A 20,506-nucleotide genomic window follows, 5' to 3' on the forward strand; every position below is an offset into this window, starting at 1 on the left:
TTAATCTGCACAAAAGTGACTCATGATTGACATCTTTAAATGGCTTTGAGAGGGGTTAAGAAGCGAAGCTGCTGCTTCTGAAAAGCAGTGTAGCAAAGAACCAATGAAGCAGCAGATCGGAGCACTGCTTCATTGGTTTAAGCTTCAAAGCAGAGCCATTACAGAAACAGTTGATTACAGACCCGCTACATGGTCTGCAATCAATGTAGAGAAATGATCTTTTTCCAGATAAACACCCTCAAAAACAACGGCTGCTCTGAAGAACCAATAAGAGAATCGTTAAGCAAAATGGCTATTGATGTCGGTGGATCGAATAATTTCTTAACGATACCCGAAAAGAACCAGTTCTCGATACTCATCCCTATTAAGGACCTTGCCCAAGGGCCCTTACTGATTTTCCAGTCAGGCTGGGATTTGAACCGTGGATCCTCTGGTCTCAAGCCCAACGCTTAACCACTAGACCATCACCTCCGCTAAACATCACCATTTGCAGGATTATTTCAGTTATCTGCTGCACAATATTGATGTCCAGTGCAATTGGGAAGTTTGTAACCAGTTTTCTGCTTGTAACCTGCTCTTTTTTAAAACGGAAAAGCAGCTGAACATGACAATGAATTTAGAATAATTGCGTACTTTGGAGTGATTAACTTTCATCCTGTGTTTAAACTGAATCACACTGTACTCTTTAGCTTTAAATGTTATTACGGAAAACTAATTTTCTTCACCGTTCATTACTGTATTTGCTGAACAGGTGAGTGTGAACGGGAAATTTAAATAATAATTTGGCATTAAATCCAAAGCAGACAACTCTGTCTCTGAACGTACACATATTTAATGTGCCCAGTCGAGCAGCCACCAGAACGGACTGATGGGATTTCAATTACATTCACTGACTATTGTGCACAATTAACCGTGCACCAAAAAGTAACCATGGGTTTCTGCTAATTAATAAGAAAATGAACATAATCCTACAAACAGCAGCACATAAGCTAAATTGGAGAGATAAAGACAGATTCATGCTCTTTATGTGGGAGGGCACGATCAATTAAATTGCTTCAGCTTGCTCACAGCTGCAAGATATAGACGAGGCATAGACAGCATCACATTTTGCAGAAAGCTACTTAACCAGGTGTAGGATGAGGAAAAGGGGTATTAGAAGGGAGATGCATAAAATTTCAAACCTTAAATTTCATAATTATGTGGCAGGTATGCAAAGTAAAATAAAAATATGAGCATGTGTCAACATGAGGTATGTGAAATTTAAATGTCTTTATCTACTGGGCTCATGGAAATGCTGCATCAGTAGTGATTACAAGGTAGCACATCTGAATGACACTTGCTTTGATTGGATACATGAGAGTGACAAGTGGGAAATATATGTGTGTTATTATAGCAGCATCTGTCGGAGTTGATAAAGCACTGAATACATTTAGAAACCTGCCTCATTCTCATGCTGTTTGGCGTTACTTTTTTGTTTTAAGTGCTAATTCAAATGCATCTGTACTGCTGCACATCTGGAAAACTATATTGGGGGATCCCCATTTATGCTCCTATTCTAATATGTGTTCACCGGTATCACCAAAAACAAATCAGTGTTACCGTTATTTCCAGAAAATAGCTAATTTCATTGATGAAAATTTTCTGTCAATGACTCATTTTCCAGATGTGGAAATTATTGTTATTTATACCAGACATTGTTATAATGATATGGTAGAGTATCTTACTAACAATAAATAGCATTAGCAAACATGATCATATGTTCACAAGCATTTGCAACCTACGCCAATGGTTGGAGTCAACCATAGAGATAAAAAAAAATACTAGAGCAGACATTGAGCTGTTTTCCACTTAATTTTCATCTGTCATCTTCTATAAGGAATTGCAGCCATGCTCGTCTGTGTAAACTTGATCCTGTCAGATCTCAGAAGTAAAGCAGATTATGTCCTGATTATTGCTAGGCTATGAGTTCACTTTGGAACACGTTTTGAAAAGGATGCCTACAACACCTTTCAAAAAAGCTGGGACAGTGGTATTTTTACCACTGTGTTACATCACCTTCCCTTCTAACAACACTCAATAAGTGTTTGGGAACTGAGGACACTAATTGTGAGTGTCATGATTGGGTGTAAAAGGAGCATCCCCAAAAGGCTCAGCTATTCAAAAGCAAAGATGGGGCGAGGATTGTTATGTGTCGGACGCAGCCCGGAGAACCGACCAGCGTTTGAAGGACCCAGTATAAAATAAGCAGAGCACGGTACAAAGGATAACAGAGTTTAATAAACATAACAGTGATGTGAAAAAATATAAAAGTGCGCGGTCTGGCATGGTGGATTGCGGTGCGCTCCCAGCAGCGCTAACGGTCCGGAGCCAGAACCAATTCGGACCCAAGGACCCCGCCGACACCCCCCAGGTGGCCGCGACAAACCGAGTCTGTGAAAGAAGGAATCATTATGTGAGTCCACACTCAACACACAGAGAGACCACTCAAAGGTGTACAAACAGCAAACACTTCCTGGCTTAATTGCAAATCAGCTTCCCACCCTGCAGGCATGGAACACCCTGTTCACAAAACTCCACTGCAGTGGAAGCTGATTTAAACGACCAACATACAGCTCAATATAATAAGGTGTGAGAGACACCACATTTACTGACTGTATAAATGTTAGTCACAAAATCTAACGTACCTCAGGAAGTGTGCTGACGAGCGTGAGACCTCACCCTCTCCTCTTTCACAGACCATGCATCAAACCTGGACGTTCTCTGCATCCACTGATGATGAGATGGCTCCCGAGACGACGATCTCACCCGTCTGGTCACAAGGTCGAGTCTCTGGCAAATACACACTGTGTACTCCAGTCTTAAATGCCACCATGTTCCAATCCATTGTAGATGCACCACAGCTGTGAGTCCTGACGAGCCGCAGGTGATCAGCCTCAGGTGATCAGGGTGAGGTCCTGATAAACTCAGCTACACAGCCACTCAGTCCCAAATGCAAGCCACCTGGAAGGAAAAACAAAAGACAGGACAGAAAACAGAAACAAAAGGCAGCCAGGCCCCCCCAGCCACACAACAAGGATCACCACTTTGTGAACAGCTGCGTGAAAAAACAGTCCAACAGTTTAAGAACAATGTTTCTCATTGTTCACTTGCAAGGAATTTAGGGATTCCATCATCTACAGTCCATAATATAATTAGAAGATTCAGAGAATCTGGAGAACTTTCTACACGCGAGTGGCAAGGCCGAAAACCAACACTGAATGTCCGTGACCTTCGATCCCTCAGGCGGCATAGCATTAAAAACTGACACCTTTGTGTAAAGGATCTTACCGCGTGGGCTCAGGAACACTTCAGAAAACCATTGTCAGTTAACACAGTTTGTCGCTACATGTACAAGTGCAAGTTAAAACTCTACCATGCAAAGCGAAAGCCATACATCAACAACATCCAGAAACGCAGCCGCCTTCTCTGCAGTGGTGGTGCCAGGAAATTTTTGTTGGTGGGAGCTGATGGGGAGCTGGGGTAAAAGTTGGAGGGGCTCCACAAAATGTCATTGAAATGAACAATATATAGTAAATTGCTTTATAAATACCAAGGTATGTGGTTTAGTCACCCGTGCTCCTCTAAAATGTGGTATCAATGCACACACACATCACTTAGAATGATTGCAAGTCCAGTAAACTTGCACATAGGTATAAATAAAGATAAATGAAGTTTTAAGAGTGGCCATAATAAATATTTAGGAAACCTAAATTTTTGGAGTGTGGAGTTAAATTTGTCTCATTAATACTTGCAAATGCACAGAGGGTGATTTACAAATATCCTTTGATTTGTACATATGCTTTGTGATCCACAAACACAAATTTCTGATTTGTAACTTGTATGTGGGTTTTTACAAATAAATGTTTATTTGCAAAACTGAAAATTCTGTTTGTGAAGGGTGGTTCAGCATTGGTGGATCACCAAACACACACATTCATTACTTTGCTCAGTTACGCAATATTGAGACATTCTCAGCACAAAACTGCAGTTGAGATCCACAAATATGTCAGTCGCTATTCACATTATTGGCAGAATTATTGGGGAGAGCTGAGGGGGGCTTGACTCATTATTGGGTGGGCTTGAGCCCCCCCCACGGCACCGCCACTGCTTCTCTGGGCCCGAGCTCATTTGAAATGGACAGACGCAAAGTGGAAAAGTGTGCTATGGTCTGATGAGTCCACATTTCAAATTGTTTTTGGAAATCATGGACGTCGTGTCCTCTGGACAAAAGAGGAAAAAGACCATCCAAATTGTTACCAGCGCAAAGTTGAAAAGCCAGCATATGGGGGTGTGTTAGTGCCCATGGCTTGGGCAACTTACACATCTGTGATGGCACCATCAATGCTGAAAGGTACATCCAGATTTTGGAGCAACACATGCTTCCATCCAAGCAACGTCTTTTTCAGGGACGTCTCTGCTTATTTCAGCAAGACAACACCAAGCCACATTCTGCACGTGTTACAACAGCGTGGCTTCATAGTAAAAGACTGCAGGTACTAGACTGGCCTGCCTGCAGTCCAGACCTGTCACCGATTGAAAATGTGTGGCGCATTATGAAACGCAAAATACAACAACGGAGACCCCGGACTGTTGAACAACTGAAGTCGTACATCAAGCAAGAATGGGAAAGAATTCCACCTACAAAGCTTCAACAATTAGTGTCCTCAGTTCCCAAACGCTTATTGAATGTTGTTAGAAGGAAAGGTGATGTAACACAATGGTAAACATACCACTGTCCCAGCTTTTTTGAAACGTGCTGCAGGCATCCATTTCAAAATAAGCAAATATTTGCACAAAAACAATAAAGTTTATCAGTTCAATAAAGTCCTGAAGGTAATCACAGAAACCAGTGTTGGAGTAGACCACAGCAATTGGCACTGCCCTTCACATCTCCCACGAGCCACATCTCCCTGAAAGTATGAGGTCTGTCCATAAAGTATCGTACCTTTTTATTTATTTTTTTTACTATTGGAATTGATTCATGTGTTTTTACATCTAAGGACTGTTACTACAGCTTTAAGGATGGCCCACAATGGCGCTCGGCGCGCCGTGCTCCGAGCTGCAACGACAGGCACGAACCACCGGATTATTTCTAAACGGATGGCTGTGTGGAGCCGGGACAGTTGTGTGCTCCTTCTCTGGTTATCACAAGAGCTGGATATCAACATTTTCCGGCAGATTTCACTTTTAACAAGAGATTTTGTCATGGAAAGCCGCGCAGAGGCTTTGTGCGTCATGAACGATTCGCTGTTCGGAGCGTGGCGCGCCGAGCACCATTGTGGGCTGTCCTTAAAGCTGTAGTAACAGTCCTTATTCTCTGTGAAGCCCGTACAATTTTCACCGAAAGCCAGATAAATTTTTTGAATGGTTTCCAGGTGCCAGTCTCTAACAGCTTCTGAAAAAATTCTGATGGAAAAAACCCCAAATCATTCCGCCATTTCCAGACAATGAAAATCCGACAACGGGGCGGGACCACTCCTTCCACAAGGAGTGCTCACAGGCGAATGACGTCACCGACAGGCGTGGAAAAACTCATGCATGCGCACGAGGGTTCAAGCTTGTCTGACGCAAAAACATATGAATCAAATCCATATAGTTTAAAAAAAAAATAAAAAGGTACGATACTTTATGGACAGACCTCGTACATCGACAGGAATTTTGGCTTCTGTGAGGGACTTGCAGCTGTTGGTGGGTCTGGAGATGGAGCTGAAATACCCCTGGTGCATAGCTGTTGTCACTTTGACACCAGACATCCTCCTTGTCTTTGAAACTGGCAAGCAAGTGAGCATGTTGGAGCTAACAGTGCCCGTGTCAAACTGTGTGGGTGCAGCCTTTGGAGATGGTTGTCAGGTACGAGGGACAAGGAGGCTGGAGGTCGACGTGCAGCATGATTGAGGTTGGATGAAGGGTCTTAGCGGTGTCATCTCTGAGCAGAGCCTTCAATACACTGGACAGGGTAGAATGGAGGAGAACAGTCATCACATTGCTGAAGATATGTTGAGAGGCATCAGTGGCAGTTTTTTCTTCTCTGTTCTGTTGCTTAAAAAACAAATGGATTTATCAGCACTGGACAAATATGAGGTCCAGTGTTTTGTTGTAACTGTGCAGTTAGCCTGGATCAAGTATTTTTGCTTCACCCTCAGGCATTCATAATGTGAACCCACCACAGGCCAACTTTGATACGATGAAACAATTCCACCTCAGCTGTGTTTTGTTGTTTTTATTCAGGAGCACAGAGAGCTTTGGGCCGAAATCATACTCGCTACCACGCAGCAGATGCAAACAAAAACCACACGCACAACACTTAGCCCATTGTGTATTCCAGGAGTATTATTCCAAAGCATGTAAAACATTTGCTTTCACAACTGCTTTGCAGATCTCATGGGCTATCATATAGTTTACGTTTTGGAAAGTAGGATTGGACTTGAACTGAATTTGCTTGATTGGGAATTGAAAAGGGAAACCAAAAGCTTACAATAAAAGGAAGCGCTCAAATTTTACTAAAAATCTCATGAAGTAGATATGCTTTAGATATGCATTCAGAGTGGCACAGAGAATATTTATGATCATGCAGTGGATCTTAACAGGCAGTTTGTTGGTTTAAATCAAATATTCACTGGCAACATGATAACACTGGGCAACAAGTTTTTACAAAACATTTGGCTTCCTGGGGAAAGAAATGACATTGTGATAAGCAGTACCAAGATGATCACAACAACCTGGGGTGGTTCCATTGTGTGGAAGCCGTAGCGATGCGTGACAACGGGATGTGTTCCTAGAGTTGACTTGACTCGTCTAATGATGCTGACACACTGCGTTAGTTCAACTCAGATCGGCTCTAGGAGCTCCGTGTCACCGCATCTAACACTCCACAGAATTGTCCCGGGTCCTGGATATCAACAACCCAGGCAAACAACCGGTCAATCGCCACAAGGGTAACAATTTATCTTCCACAGCCAGGTCCAATGTGGGCGGTTCATGCCGGGATCATGCCCAGAAAAGTACTCCTTATGGACAGACTGTCAGAGCAGTAATTTCCACACAATGTAGATGAAGAAACGTCAAAATTACTTCAACAGAATCAAGTAAATCTTGTTGTTGATTATACTCAGTGGAGTATACAGTAGTGTTCAGAATAATAGTAGTCCTAAGTGACTAAAAAGGTTAATCCAGGTTTTGAGTATATTTCTTATTGTTACATGGGAAACAAGGTACCAGTAGATTCAGTAGATTCTCACAAATCCAACAAAACCAAGCATTCATGATATGCACACTCTTAAGGCTATGAAATTGGGCTATTAGTAAAAAAAAAAGAAGTAGGAAAGGGGGTGTTCACAATAATAGTAGCATCTGCTGTTGATGCTACAAACTCAAAACTATTATGTTCAAACTGCTTTTTCAGCAATCCTGTGAATCACTAAACTAGTATTTAGTTGTATAACCACAGTTTTTCATGATTTCTTCACATCTGCGATGCATTAATTTTGTTGGTTTGGAACCAAGATTTTGCTCATTTACTAGTGTGCTTGGGGTCATTGTAAATGGTAAATGGACTGCATTTATATAGTGCTTTTCCATCTGAATCAGACACTCAAAGTGCTTTACAGTTATGCCTCACATTCACCCCGATGTCAGGGTGCTGCCATACAAGGCGCTCACTACACACCAGGAGCAATAGGGGATTAAAGGCCTTGCCCAAGGACCCTTAGTGATTTTCCAGTCAGGTGGGGATTTGAACCCATGGTCTTCTGGACTCAAGCCCAGCACCTTAGCCACTAGACCATCACCTCCCCTATTTGATTTGATTTGATCATGATGCTTGCATCACCATGCTTCACTGTCTTCACTGTGAACTGTGGCTTGAATTCAGAGTTTGGGGGTCGTCTCACAAACTCTCTGCGGCCCTTGGACAAAAAAAAGAACAATTTTACTCTCATCAGTCCACAAAATATTCCTCTATTTCTCTTTAGGCCAGTTAATGTGTTCTTTGGCAAATTGTAACCTCTTCTGCACATGTCTTTTATTTAACAGAGGGACTTTGCGGGGGATTCTTGCAAATAAATTAGTTTCACACAGGCATCTTCTAACTGTCACAGCACTTACAGGTAACTCCAGACTGTCTTTGATCATCCTGGAGCTGATCAATGGGTGAGCCTTTGCCATTCTGGTTATTCTTCTATCTATTTTGATGGTTGTTTTCCGTTTTCTTCCATGCGTCTCTGGATTTTTGGCCATTGTACAGCATTGGAGATCATTGTAGATGGACAGCCTATAATTTTTTGCACCTGCGTATAAGTTTTCCCCTCTCCAATCAACTTTATAATCAAACTATGCTGTTCTTCTGAACAATGTCTTGAATGTCCCATTTTCCTCAGGCTTTCAAAGAGAAAAGCATGTTCAACAGGTGCTGGCTTCATCCTTAAATAGGGGACACCTGATTCACACCTGTTTGTTCCACAAAATTGACGAACTTACTGACTGAATGCCACACTACTATTATTGTGAACACCCCCTTTTTCTACTTTTTTTTACTAATAGCCCGATTTCATAGCTGTGTATATCATGAATGCTTGGTCTTATTGGATTTGTGAGAATCTACTGAATCTACTGGTACCTTGTTTCCCATGTAACAATAAGAAATATACTCAAAACCTGAATTAATCTTTTTAGTCACATAGCACTACTATTATTCTGAACACTACTGTACCTCCACTGAACATGCCTCTACACAGCCTAGGTAAATGTAAACAGCTTTTATAGTTTGTCTGACAGCAACTAACATCTGCATAGCATCTTCACTGGAGCAAACTTGGACTGACCAAAGTAGCTACTACATACGAATACATTTATACTTGTAGGCTTAATATGACAGGAAAGCAACATGGTGACGCAAGGTGTTAACATGCTTGCCTTCCACACTCAAAGTCCCTGGTTCAAGGACAGCCATATCCTATTCTCCATGTACATCTGAGATTGCATCAAAAAGAGCATCTGTTAAAATCTAAACACAGATCCAGGCTGGAACTAGAGCACTGCGCTCATAGAGTGCAAACCTCCACAACACGAGTTTCCAATTTCACAATTTTTTTTACCTTGGAACAAAATTTCAAGGTAAAAGTCCTGTTAGAAGTGACTTTTCATAAGCTAAATTAGATGTGATCAAATGTCAGGAGTATGTATTTAGTTCACACACTTGAATCGAAGATTTTTTTCAGTTCAGTTCGTTTTCACACTGGTTATCTCTGCTGTATACAATTTGTCAATGCTTTTTTCTTTTCATTGCTTTTTGCCATAAAAGTGGAACCTCCATCCAATTTTGGTGGTGTAGGTGAATCCATAAGAGAAAAATGAGAGAGATTGAGACACTTTTGATTAAGATATAATGCAAAATGTACAACAAATAGACTTTTCAATATTAAATTCCAATGTCCCCAAAATCCATAATGCAGATCAAATCCAGATCAAACTTTGTCAGGTGATAGTGAGTGCCAGTCTGGGCCTCATCTTCAAATATGAAAGTGATTGGGGCACGTTTGATTGAGATATAATGTAAAATATACATTAAATGCGGTTTTCAATGTTAAATTTAAATGGCCGCGAAAATCTGTAATCTGGATCAGATCCGGATCAAAATTTGTCAGTCGATAAAGGATACCGCCCTACCGAACAACAATTTGATCTTTCTTGGCAGAGTTATGAATTCTTGAATATTTGTTCAGTGTTAAGGGCCCCTTCACACACAGTACAATAAGTACAAATCAGGACCAGTCACAGCGGAACAACTCGTATGAGCGAACCACGAAAACATTGAGCTGACGGGCAGGCGTGAACGATCCCGCTGCGATGGTGTTGTGCACGAGGGTGCACGACACCATCACATCAGGAACACAATGCGAGCAGCTGGAGCATGTGTAACCACATTGCACAGCTGCTGTGGAAAAAAAAAATACATCCACCCACGGGATTTGAACCTGCAGTTTACAAAAGCTCTGATTGCCAGCCAGAAACTTTACCACTGCGCTACCCATCGCTGGCCTGTAAAAGGTGCAAAAAATGCCTGAAATCAACAAGGAGATGGATGTATTTAAAGAAAAATAAAACCACACACCATATAAAAACACCACATTTTATTGAATCCCTCTTATCAAGTGGACAATACAAGTATGAACCATCTGTTCCTCTGTAGATGACTCATGGTCACAGACGTACAATCATGAAATTACATGAATGAGAAGCAGGGCGCGCTTATGTCCACATCTGCTGAACCCAGTGTGTCAAGCCGGCCCAGCGCATGTCTTGTGGATGGGACGCCACAGGACAGTCGTGGAACAGAGCTCATTCGTGACATTCAGATCATTTGCTGCGTGTTATGATCTGAAGGTCCGTATCACCTGGGGCAGCCTGTCAATCTGTTGGCAGACAGCTGCGCCCCTTGTCTGTTCAGCGCACAGACCAAGGTGTCACTCTGTGATCAGATCACAGGCGCCTCGTGTGTGGGAGCACACAAACCACATGCATGCCATGCCACAGGGCACACTCTGTCTTTCAGCCGCTGGTGTGCACAAATAGTTGTAGCGACACGTGTACAAGGTGTTGTAGGCAGCTCCGAATTTTCACAATTGGTATGCAATTCCTCCTTCGTGCGCTAGTTGACTTAAATCATGTTATGCGTGAAGGGGCCCTAAAGGATTGGAATTGTTCCAAGATTTTTCCTGACTTTGACCTTTGACATATGACCTTGAAAATTGAATCGGTTCTTGCCTATCAAGATACAAATCTCTGTAAAAATTTCATAACCATATATGAAAAATTGTGGGTGCCAGGCTGTTTACAAACAGACAAACAAAGGGCTGAAAACACAACATCTACCCAACTTTGTTGGCGGAGGTAATTAGGCAGTATTCACAAGAGAGTGTTTTCACAAGTGGGGTGTTTCTGTCGCTGTAAGAACTTCCCACGGAGCGGGACGTCGTGCAGCGTTTCCAGGCGCCGTCGTCGGCCTGTTTCGACCTGAAAACATCCTAATTTAAGGCTTAATTCACCCAGGACGTCGTGAGAGAACAGAGAAGATTCAGAAGAGGCCGGCATGAGGACTTTATGTGGACATTCCACTGTTTAAGGACATTTTTTAATGAAAGACGTGCGCGCAAATTCGCCGAGTCGTTTCCGTGACGACTCGGTGAATCTGTGTGCGCCGCGACAGGAAAAACACCTCTGTGTTAAAAACCATTTGTAAAATTCAGGCAGCTTTTGATGGCTTTCAACAAGTGAGTAACTGAGAAATTGTTTAACAGCTTGGGCATGTTCCAACTTGCCCGTTAAGGTTTCCAACGGAGGTGTTTTTCCTGTCGCGACCCCCTGCGGTCGGCCCGACATGCGTTCTTTCATTACAAAATGTCCGTTAACAATGGAATGTCCGAATAAACTCCTCATGCCGACTTCTTCTGAAAGTTCTCTGTTCTCTGACGACTTCCTGGGTCAACAGAGCCTGAAATGTGGAAGTTTTCAACTTGAAACAGCGAGATGCTGCCGCCTCGAAGCGCAGATCGCTGTCAGGCACCGTGGGCCGTCTTTACGGCGACGCTACCAGACCAAAATCTCTCATCAGCCGTTAAATTTTTTACCGAAAACCAGCTGAATTTATTGAATGGTGTCCACTCAGTTGTGCCTTACAGTTTTGAAAAAATTTTTATGAAAGAAAGCAGCAGTCTCTGAGCCATTCTTAAACAACGAAAAAACGACGAGAGGGTGGGCCACTCCTCACTCAAAGACTGCCCACAGGCGAATGACGTAACCGACAGGCATGAAAAAACTCTCGCATGCCCACGAGGGTTCAAGCATGTCTGATGTAATCACACGTGATTCAAATCCATATGGTTTTTGAAAAAAATAATAAGGTCGGATACTTTTCTAATAGACCTCATGTATGTATGTATGTATGTATGTATATATATATATATATATATATATATATATATATATATATATATATATATATATATATATATATATATAATATGAAATATTGCACAAATAATCAGCTGACTCCACTAAAATTGCATTGCAGCTGACAGAATGTGTTCAACAGTGTAATCCAGTAAAAGGAAATGTTTGCTTTAAGGGTGTTGTTTTTCTTTTCTTGTGCTGCTTGGCTGATGTTAATAAAAATAAATGAGATTGTCAAACTGTAGACAAAACAATAGAAACTACGTTATATACAGACTTCTGGGCACCACTATAAAAATGTGAAATCAATTTTGCATTCAGAGTCGCATTTTATGTCTGAATTTAATCAAAACCTCTTTTTTCATGTGCATGTTTATGTTGTGCATTTATCAGTGGCATTTTGCTGTAAAATGGATATAATGGGAGTTGATTGCAACAGACGACGCATCTGTTGATCTGTAGAAGAGCCTCTGATGTGCTGTGAATGCGTTGTTACCGGTGAGGTCAGAGTGCTGTTTGAACCTCGTCTTTGAAGGTCACGGCACTTTGCTTAGTCCTGACATCCGTTGAAAGCTTCTGTCTGAGTTTTGATGTACGAGAGGCTCTTTTAAAGTGACGTCTTTCTCTGTTGTGACTACTGGATGACACAGTAGGGTTGTTGTGCCATTAGAGATTACTTTTTTTTTTTTTGTCTTGATGACGTTTATGATGAAGTGGCATGCACTCAAAGCCTGTAACCCAAGAAACATTTCAGCTGGACCTTTTTACTCGTGTGTGTGTGTGTGTGTGTGTATATATAGAGTGTAGCAATAATGCATACTAGTTGTCAAGTATTTGGTACAAACTAAACATCAGTTAAGTTAGTTTCTGATCACTCCACATTGAAATTCGATATTGGGGTAATTTCAGTTGATTAGACTTATTTTGGAAAGACACACACCTGTCTACATATAAGGTCCCACAGTTGACAGTGCATGTCAGAGCACAAACCAAGCATGAAGTCAAAGGAATTGTTTGTAGACCTCCAAGACAGGATTGTCTCAAGGCACAAGTCTGGGGAAGGGTACAGAAACATTTCTGCTGCTTTGAACCAGCAGAGGAGGTGATGGTCTTGTAGTTAAGCCTTGGGCTTGAGACCAGAGGATCCTTGGTTCAAATCCCAGCCTGACCGGATAATCACTAAGGGCCCTTGGGCAACGTCCTTAATCCCCTAGTTGCTCCCGGTGTGTAGTGAGCGCCTTGTATGGCAGCACCCTGACATCGGGTTGAATGTGAGGCATTATTATAAAGCGCTTTGAGCGTCTAATGCATATCCAAGGTTTTCATGTATCCCATAATCACTTGCGTGCCAGAGAGTCGCTGCAGTCAAAACAACATAGAGAATCCACATGATGACAATTGTAAATGAATATTATACTACAAAAATGTATTTTTTATGCTTTTCATCACGTTAATAAGAGACTGCTGCATGATACCCTGAAAACCTGCTAAAACAATTATAACAAATAATCTGTGTCTGCTACATTTAATCTGCGTGGAATTTAATAAACGCATACCGAATTTCAGACATATGTATTAGTCTGGAACAAAGAGGACAAACAGTGTTGTAAAGAACAATAATCAAGACGTTAAAGAGCAAACTTCACTTTCCCCCAGAACGACATGATCAGGAAGCGAGCGTAGCTCACAGCAGCTCCTATTGAAAGTAACGGAGAGACAGCCTGTGATTCTTCCATGTTTACATAAAACAAACGCAATAACAACGTCTATAAACCCAGAGAATATATTCACGAGAGTTTTAGGCACAATATAAAAATAGTTTTATGTTGAGATGTTAATGGTGTTGTCCGTGTGCAGCGGTAAAAGTGTAGCGTGATCAGAGCGTCTCAATGCAGTTCACAGTGTTACTGAGATCTCGCAGCGCCGCGACCTCTTCGAGGTTTTGCGGGATTTGAAAACTGAAAAGGGCGGATGGAAAAGTGCTATATAAATGCAGCCCATTTACCATTTCATGGTCCCAGTGTGCACAGTGGCCTCCATCATCCGTAAATGGAAGAAACTCTGATGCACCAGGACTCTTCCTAGAGCTGGCTGTCATCTTAGTGAGGGCCTTAGTCAGGGAGGTGATCAAGAACCCAATAGCCTCTCTCCAGCATTCCTTTGTGGAGAGAGAAGAACCAGAAGAGTAGTAGAGTTGCCAGACCCTAGCCACTGCTTAGTAAAAGGCACATGGCAGCCCACCTGGAGTTTGTCAAAAGGCACTTGAAGGGCTCTCAGACCATGAGAAATAAAATTATCTGGTCTGATGAGACCCAGATTGAACTCTTTGGTGTCATGTTTGGAGGAAACCAGGCACCATCCCTACAGTGACGCATGGTGGTGGCAGCATCACGTGGTTGGGATGTTTTTCAGCAGCAGGAACTGGGAGACTAGTCAGAATTGAGGGAAAGATGAATGCATCCAACCTGATGGAGCTTGAGAGGTGCTGCAAAGAGGAATGGACAAAACATATGGGTATCATATTCAAGAAGACTTGAGGCTGTAATTGCTGCCAAAGGTGCATCAACAAAGTATTGAGCAAAGGGTGTGAATATTTATGTACGAGGTCTATTAGAAAAGTATCCGACCTTATTATTTTTTTCAAAAACCATATGGATTTGAATCACGTGTGATTGTGTCAGACAAGCTTGAACCCTCGTGCGCATGTGTGAGTTTTTCCATGCCTGTCGGTTACGTCATTCGCCTGTGAGCAGGCTTTGAGTGAGGAGTGGTCCAGCCCCCTCATCTGATTTTCATTGTCAGGAAATGGCGGAATGATTTGGGCTTTTTTTCCATCAGAATTTTTTTCAGAAACTGTTAGAGACTGGCAGCTGGAAACCATTATAAAAATTTATCTGGCTTTCGGTGAAAATGTTATGGGCTTGGTAGAGAATAAGGAGTGTTACTGTCGCTTTAAGGATGGCCCCCAGCGACTGTGGGGTGTGCTACGCTCCGAAGCCGCCATCGACAGGCTGAACTACCATTTCATTTCTAAACGGATGGCTGTCTGGATCCGTGACCATCGTTTGCCAGTTCTCTGGTTATCACAAGAGCTGGACATCAACCATTTTCCGGCAGATTTCACTTTTAACAAGAGATTTTGTCATGGAAAGCCGAGCGGAGGCTTCGCGCGTCACGATGGATTTGCTACCGGAGCGAGACAAAACCACCTCCATTTTGGTCTCACAGGACGGCTTTGAGATTGCGTTCAGACAGCTGTCGGTGGTTTTTCCATCGAGTGATTATCCAAGAAATTGTGGATGTGCCTGGACATGCCAGAACATGTCCCGTGAGGCTTCATCACGGCGTTGCTGTGCGCCATGCGGCACCGCCACGACGTGTGAAGCCTCCGCTCCTCTTTCCATGACAAAAACTCCTGTAACAGTGGAATGTGCCATTCATTTCCAAACTGGACGCTGTGTTTTATCCGGGACGTCATCTGACTAGCACAGGAATTGTGAAAAGATGTGGACATCAGCACTTTTTCGGCACATTGAGACAGACGTGCGGAGGAATTCCGCGCATCGCAGCGGTGCCGCTTGGCACAAAGCAACGCTGTGATGAAGCCTCACGGGACATGTTCTGGCATTTCCAGGCACATCCACAATTTCTCGGATAATCACTCGATGGAAAAACCACCGACAGCTGTCTGAACGGCATCTCAAAGACATCCTGTGAGGACCAAAACGGAGGTGGTTTTGTCTCGCTCCAGTAGCGAATCCATCGTGATGCGCAAAGCCTCCGCTCAGCTTTCCATGACAAAATCTCTTGTTAAAAGTGAAATCTGCCGGAAAATGGTTGATGTCCAGCTCTTGTGATAACCAGAGAAATGGCACACTATGGTCATGGATCCAGACAGCCATCCGTTTAGAAATGAAATGGTCGCTCAGCCTGTCGATGGCGGCTTCGGAGCGCGGTGTGCCCCACAGCCGCTGGGGGCCATCCTTAAAGCGACAGTAACACTCCTTATTTTCTACCAAGCCCGTAACATTTTCACCGAAAGCCAGATAAATTTTTCTAATGGTTTCCAGCTGCCAGTCTCTAACAGTTTCTGAAAAAATTCTGATGGAAAAAAAAGCCCAAATCATTCCGCCATTTCCTGACAATGAAAATCCGACGAGGGGGCTGGACCACTCCTCACTCAAAGCCTGCTCACAGGCGAATGACGCAACCGACAGGCGTGGAAAAACTCACGCATGTGCATGAGGGTTCAAGCTTGTCTGACGCAATCACACATGATTCAAATCCATATGGTTTTTGAAAAAAATAATAAGGTCGGATACTTTTCTAATAGACCTCGTACACGTGATTTCTTAGCTTTTTATTTTTAAGAAATTTACAAAAATTTAAAAAAACTTTTTTCATGTTGTCATTATGGGGTGTTGTGAGTAGAATTGTGAGCTAAAACAATAAATTTCATCCATTTTGGAATAAGGCTGTAACATAACAAAATGTGGAACAAGTGAAGCGCTGTGAATACTTTCCAGACATATTGTAAGATGATGATTTGTACTCGTGTGGAAAACCCATTTCCTCACACATCGAATAAGAAAACTGCCTACATCACTTTGAAATGCCAATGACTCTGAAAAAGTGGCACATTATGGCTCCTTGGGGATGAGGCTGGGCTGAGGGTCCCGGTGTGGTTGGTTTACACCATCCTCTTTGTTACGGGATTGTTTATGTCACATCTGCTCAAAGTATCGACATTCGTGGGTGGAACCATATCAGCATTTAATTCAGCTGGACTGAACAACTCAGGTGTGAAAAACCTGCTTGGAAATACATACTGTGGCTTATGTTTCAAAAGCACTTACGTATTACACTTATGGTGTAATTACAAGAACCCTCTGGAGATGTCATTTGGAGAAATCATATTTTTAACCGATTCCATGCTGTAATGTTATTTGTGTGATTATTTTTTTTAATTGTCTGATTCAGTCGGCATCACGCCTCGTGCTCGATTTGAAGCCGTTTTGTTTTGACAGGTTAAACCACCATCGGAAAAGTAAAGCAATCACATTCAGTTATGAAAATAATGAAACATTTAAGCCACATTTCTCATCCACCATCTGTTTCAGTCCACTTCTTCCACAGAACTCACAGCCCTGTGCTCTATTGATTTCTGCCTTTTTGGCTGCACCAAGTCAGATTTATCTTTAATATATGTATACTTTATGTATATGTATACTCGGCAAAAATAGAAATGTAGCACTTTAGTTCTTTCTGCTGTTTTCTATGAGTTAAAGTAAAAAAATTGAAGATCTCTTCTACGCACACAAAAGGTTTATTTCTCTTTGGTTATGTGAACAAATTTATTAAACTATATCCTGCAATGATAACTAATTGACTATTTAAAAACATCCAAATTGTCTGGTTTCAGCTTCTTAAATGTGAATTTTCTCTGGTTTATTTTGCTCCTCTCTGGCAGTAAAGTGAATCGGAGAATTTGATGCAACATCACGTCTGGGGATGTCCCGCTCCTGAAGCAGCCTGGCCATCATTGCAGATAACTCTTGACCACCATAAGCCAAAGTGTTTACTCAACATTTTACCATTTTTGCAATCAGCATCCAAGTAGACCATGGGGAAGGAATGTATCATTTATGGATGTACAAATGGGGATGCAAACAAACAAACAAAAAAAGCCTCATGTTTTACAGAATTCCAAAGGATTTTGCAAAGAGAAAACAGTGATTCAGAGCGATAAATAGGAGAGACTCACAAAAACGCTAAATGTACACAAAACCATTGGGGGCCAGCAAGTGACGAAGTAGTGATCATTTAATTGAAGGTACATTTTCTATCATAAAGGTTGTCCTTTCGTGATTTCATTTGTCGTGAACAATGCATGCCATTCATGAACATGTTGGTCTTCAGCATACAGTTGAAGCCAGGCACATGGTCCAAAAGGAAGGAATTGGAATTTTTCCATCACCATTGGGCTGAATAAAGCTGGACTCATAATCAAATAGAATATATGCAGATTTCTCCCAATTCTAAATGCGATCAGATTGTCAGCTCTCGGCTCCAGTTTGGAAGAGTTTTCAGTCCCTTATCTCAGGCATAGCTACCATACAGTGTCTTGAAAAAGTATCACTAGTCTACAGTTGAAATGCTTCTCAAATAAATGTACTAATTTTGGGCCACTGAGAATGAAAATGTTGTTTGAAATGGTTGATTGTCTCTATTTTTAAGATATGTTACTAATATGTTACTAATTACCTTTTGATGAATACTGGTGTTACAAAAAAACAGGTGAAATATTATTATATGAACAGTCAGAGAAACATGAAAAGACCTATGTGTATGATTTATCATGAAAACTCTACTAACAACACAATATAATTATGTAGACTTAAAATGTAAAAACTTAAATGTCTTAGAAACAGTAGCCAAGCAGTCATTTTTATTGTCATATTTGATTTCAGCATGCCAAATCCATCGTAAATAGCAGATTATATTTCTGAAGCAGGCAACTTCTTAAAATTTTTAGACCAGTGTTTTTGGCTCCTTTACATTTCAGTGCATTTATGCCATTTCTTAGCTTCATAGTGGAGTACAGCAAAGAAGGATTGTCTGTCACCACAATTTCAAATATAGGCTTGTATCTGAGATGTACCTTCTAGTAAACTGTAGCTGAAATTTCAGGTCTTCTTTTTAAGAAAATCCTCCTCCATACCACTTCATCATGAAGCTGTATTACTGTGGATACAAAACTTGCACTGTGCACAATTTCTCCAGTCACAGCCACAAAAGCCTAGAATGTCTTCTGGGTTGTCTTGGTATCTCCTTTCACAATCACTCAGTTTTTGAGAACTGTCTACTCCGCACAGATTTACAATCGCGTACCATACTGTTTGTATATATGTTCGTAATTGATGTAAATAAAGTCCAAGGTGTATTCCGTAACTTAGAAATGTTCATGTGTCCATCCCCTGACTTATGTGAAGAAAACTGGCAATAAAACTGTTGTTTTACATGTTATACCAAAGGGGATTATTCCAGATGGCACCCATCATCTTGGCTTTTAGACTTATATTTAATTTGTAGCAAGTTGTAGAGATTTGCTTTGAATTTGAGTTTAAGGAGGATCATTTTAGAAATGTTTATCTTGAGAAGCCTGAATTAGGTTTTATTCCCCTGGTATGAAATATGGGGGCAATAGCGATCAGCATGTCTGTCTGTCCGTCTGTTTTCACTTGTTAGAGCGAAATCTCAAGAACCACTTGACCGGTTTCATTCATATATAGCATCAGGGTGTACTTGGGTGATCCCTTGACACCAGTCAATTCTGGTGAACATGAGTCAATTGTTGGGTCAATTTCAAGCTCACAGTGACATATTCAAGATATTGTCATTGCCACCCTTGTTAGCGCGATATCCCAAGACCCAGTTGACCAGTTTCATTCATATTTTGCATAAGGGTGCACTTGGGTGATCCCCCGATACCAGTCAATTTTGGTGATATTGGGGACAATTTCAAGGTCACAACAAGATAGTAAACTTATTGTCATTGCCACCCTTGTTTACGCGATACCACAAGAATCAGTTGACCAGTTTCATTCATATTTAGCGTAAGGGTGTACTTGGGTGATACCCAACACTTTGTATTACTGTTTGTGGGGATATGTCATCTCCTGATGAAGTCCAAAAATGATCAGAATAATTCAACTTAAAAACTTAAGTTCAATTTCTGCCTTAAAGCATAAGTAAACTTAACTTCAAGAAAAGCTTTTATGCATCTCAGGAAGGTAAGTTATATAATTTGCCAACTGGGCAACTTATATAACTTACATAACTTAACCTTTCTCATTTTTTTTAAGTTGAAATCACCATGATAATTTTTGTAGTGTTGTATTTGAAATGGCATAAACAAATAAAAAAAAACTGTGGAATACCACAAGGCTGAATACTTTTTCAATTCACTGTATATCCACCAAAGCTTGAAAGCAGTATATACTTCTTTTTCGAAATTATTACTCACTGTCTTGGTTTTAAAACTAAAGTACACCCACACGACCACTTTAAAAGATGTAGGTGCTGATCTTATGTAACGAGTGCTGGGAAGCAACCAGCCTACTAACCCAGCAGCAATATCTGCAAGAGTAGAGATCACAGTGATCACATCTGAGGAAAATTTAAGGGCATTTAAAATGCATTTAATGTATTGATATGAAGGACGGGGGAATCAATACTGTATGTGGAAAAAATATTGAGATACTCGGCTTTATTGAAATGTTAGTTTTGTTTTGTTGTTGATGTACGAGGTCTGTCAATAAAGTATAGGTCCTTTTTATTTTTTTCAAAAACTATATGGATTTCATTCATATGTTTTTACGTCAGACATGCTTGAACCCTCGTGCGCATGCGTGAGTTTTTCCACGCCTGTCGGTGACGTCATTCGCCTGTGAGCACTCCTTGTGGGAGGAGTCGTCCAGCCCCTCGTCGGAATTCCTTTGTCTGAGAAGTTGCTGAGAGA

At 41.5% G+C, this 20,506-nt stretch overlaps 1 protein-coding gene and 1 long non-coding RNA gene across 3 annotated transcripts in view; one reads left to right on the top strand and one right to left on the bottom strand.

Annotated features, from left to right (window-relative positions):
* The window catches only part of LOC117524397 (glypican-6-like), a 303,252-nt gene that overhangs the window by 85,425 nt on the left and 197,321 nt on the right, over positions 1–20,506 (top strand). The window lies entirely within an intron of this gene.
* Positions 957–18,503, bottom strand: LOC117524399. Its single transcript, XR_004564762.1, has 3 exons — positions 18,366–18,503; positions 8,639–8,643; positions 957–968 (listed from the first exon to the last, which is right to left on the bottom strand). It is a non-coding gene; the product is annotated as an uncharacterized LOC117524399 (long non-coding RNA).

This window comes from Thalassophryne amazonica, chromosome 14 (assembly GCF_902500255.1).
Source record: "Thalassophryne amazonica chromosome 14, fThaAma1.1, whole genome shotgun sequence".
Taxonomy (NCBI): domain Eukaryota; kingdom Metazoa; phylum Chordata; class Actinopteri; order Batrachoidiformes; family Batrachoididae; genus Thalassophryne; species Thalassophryne amazonica.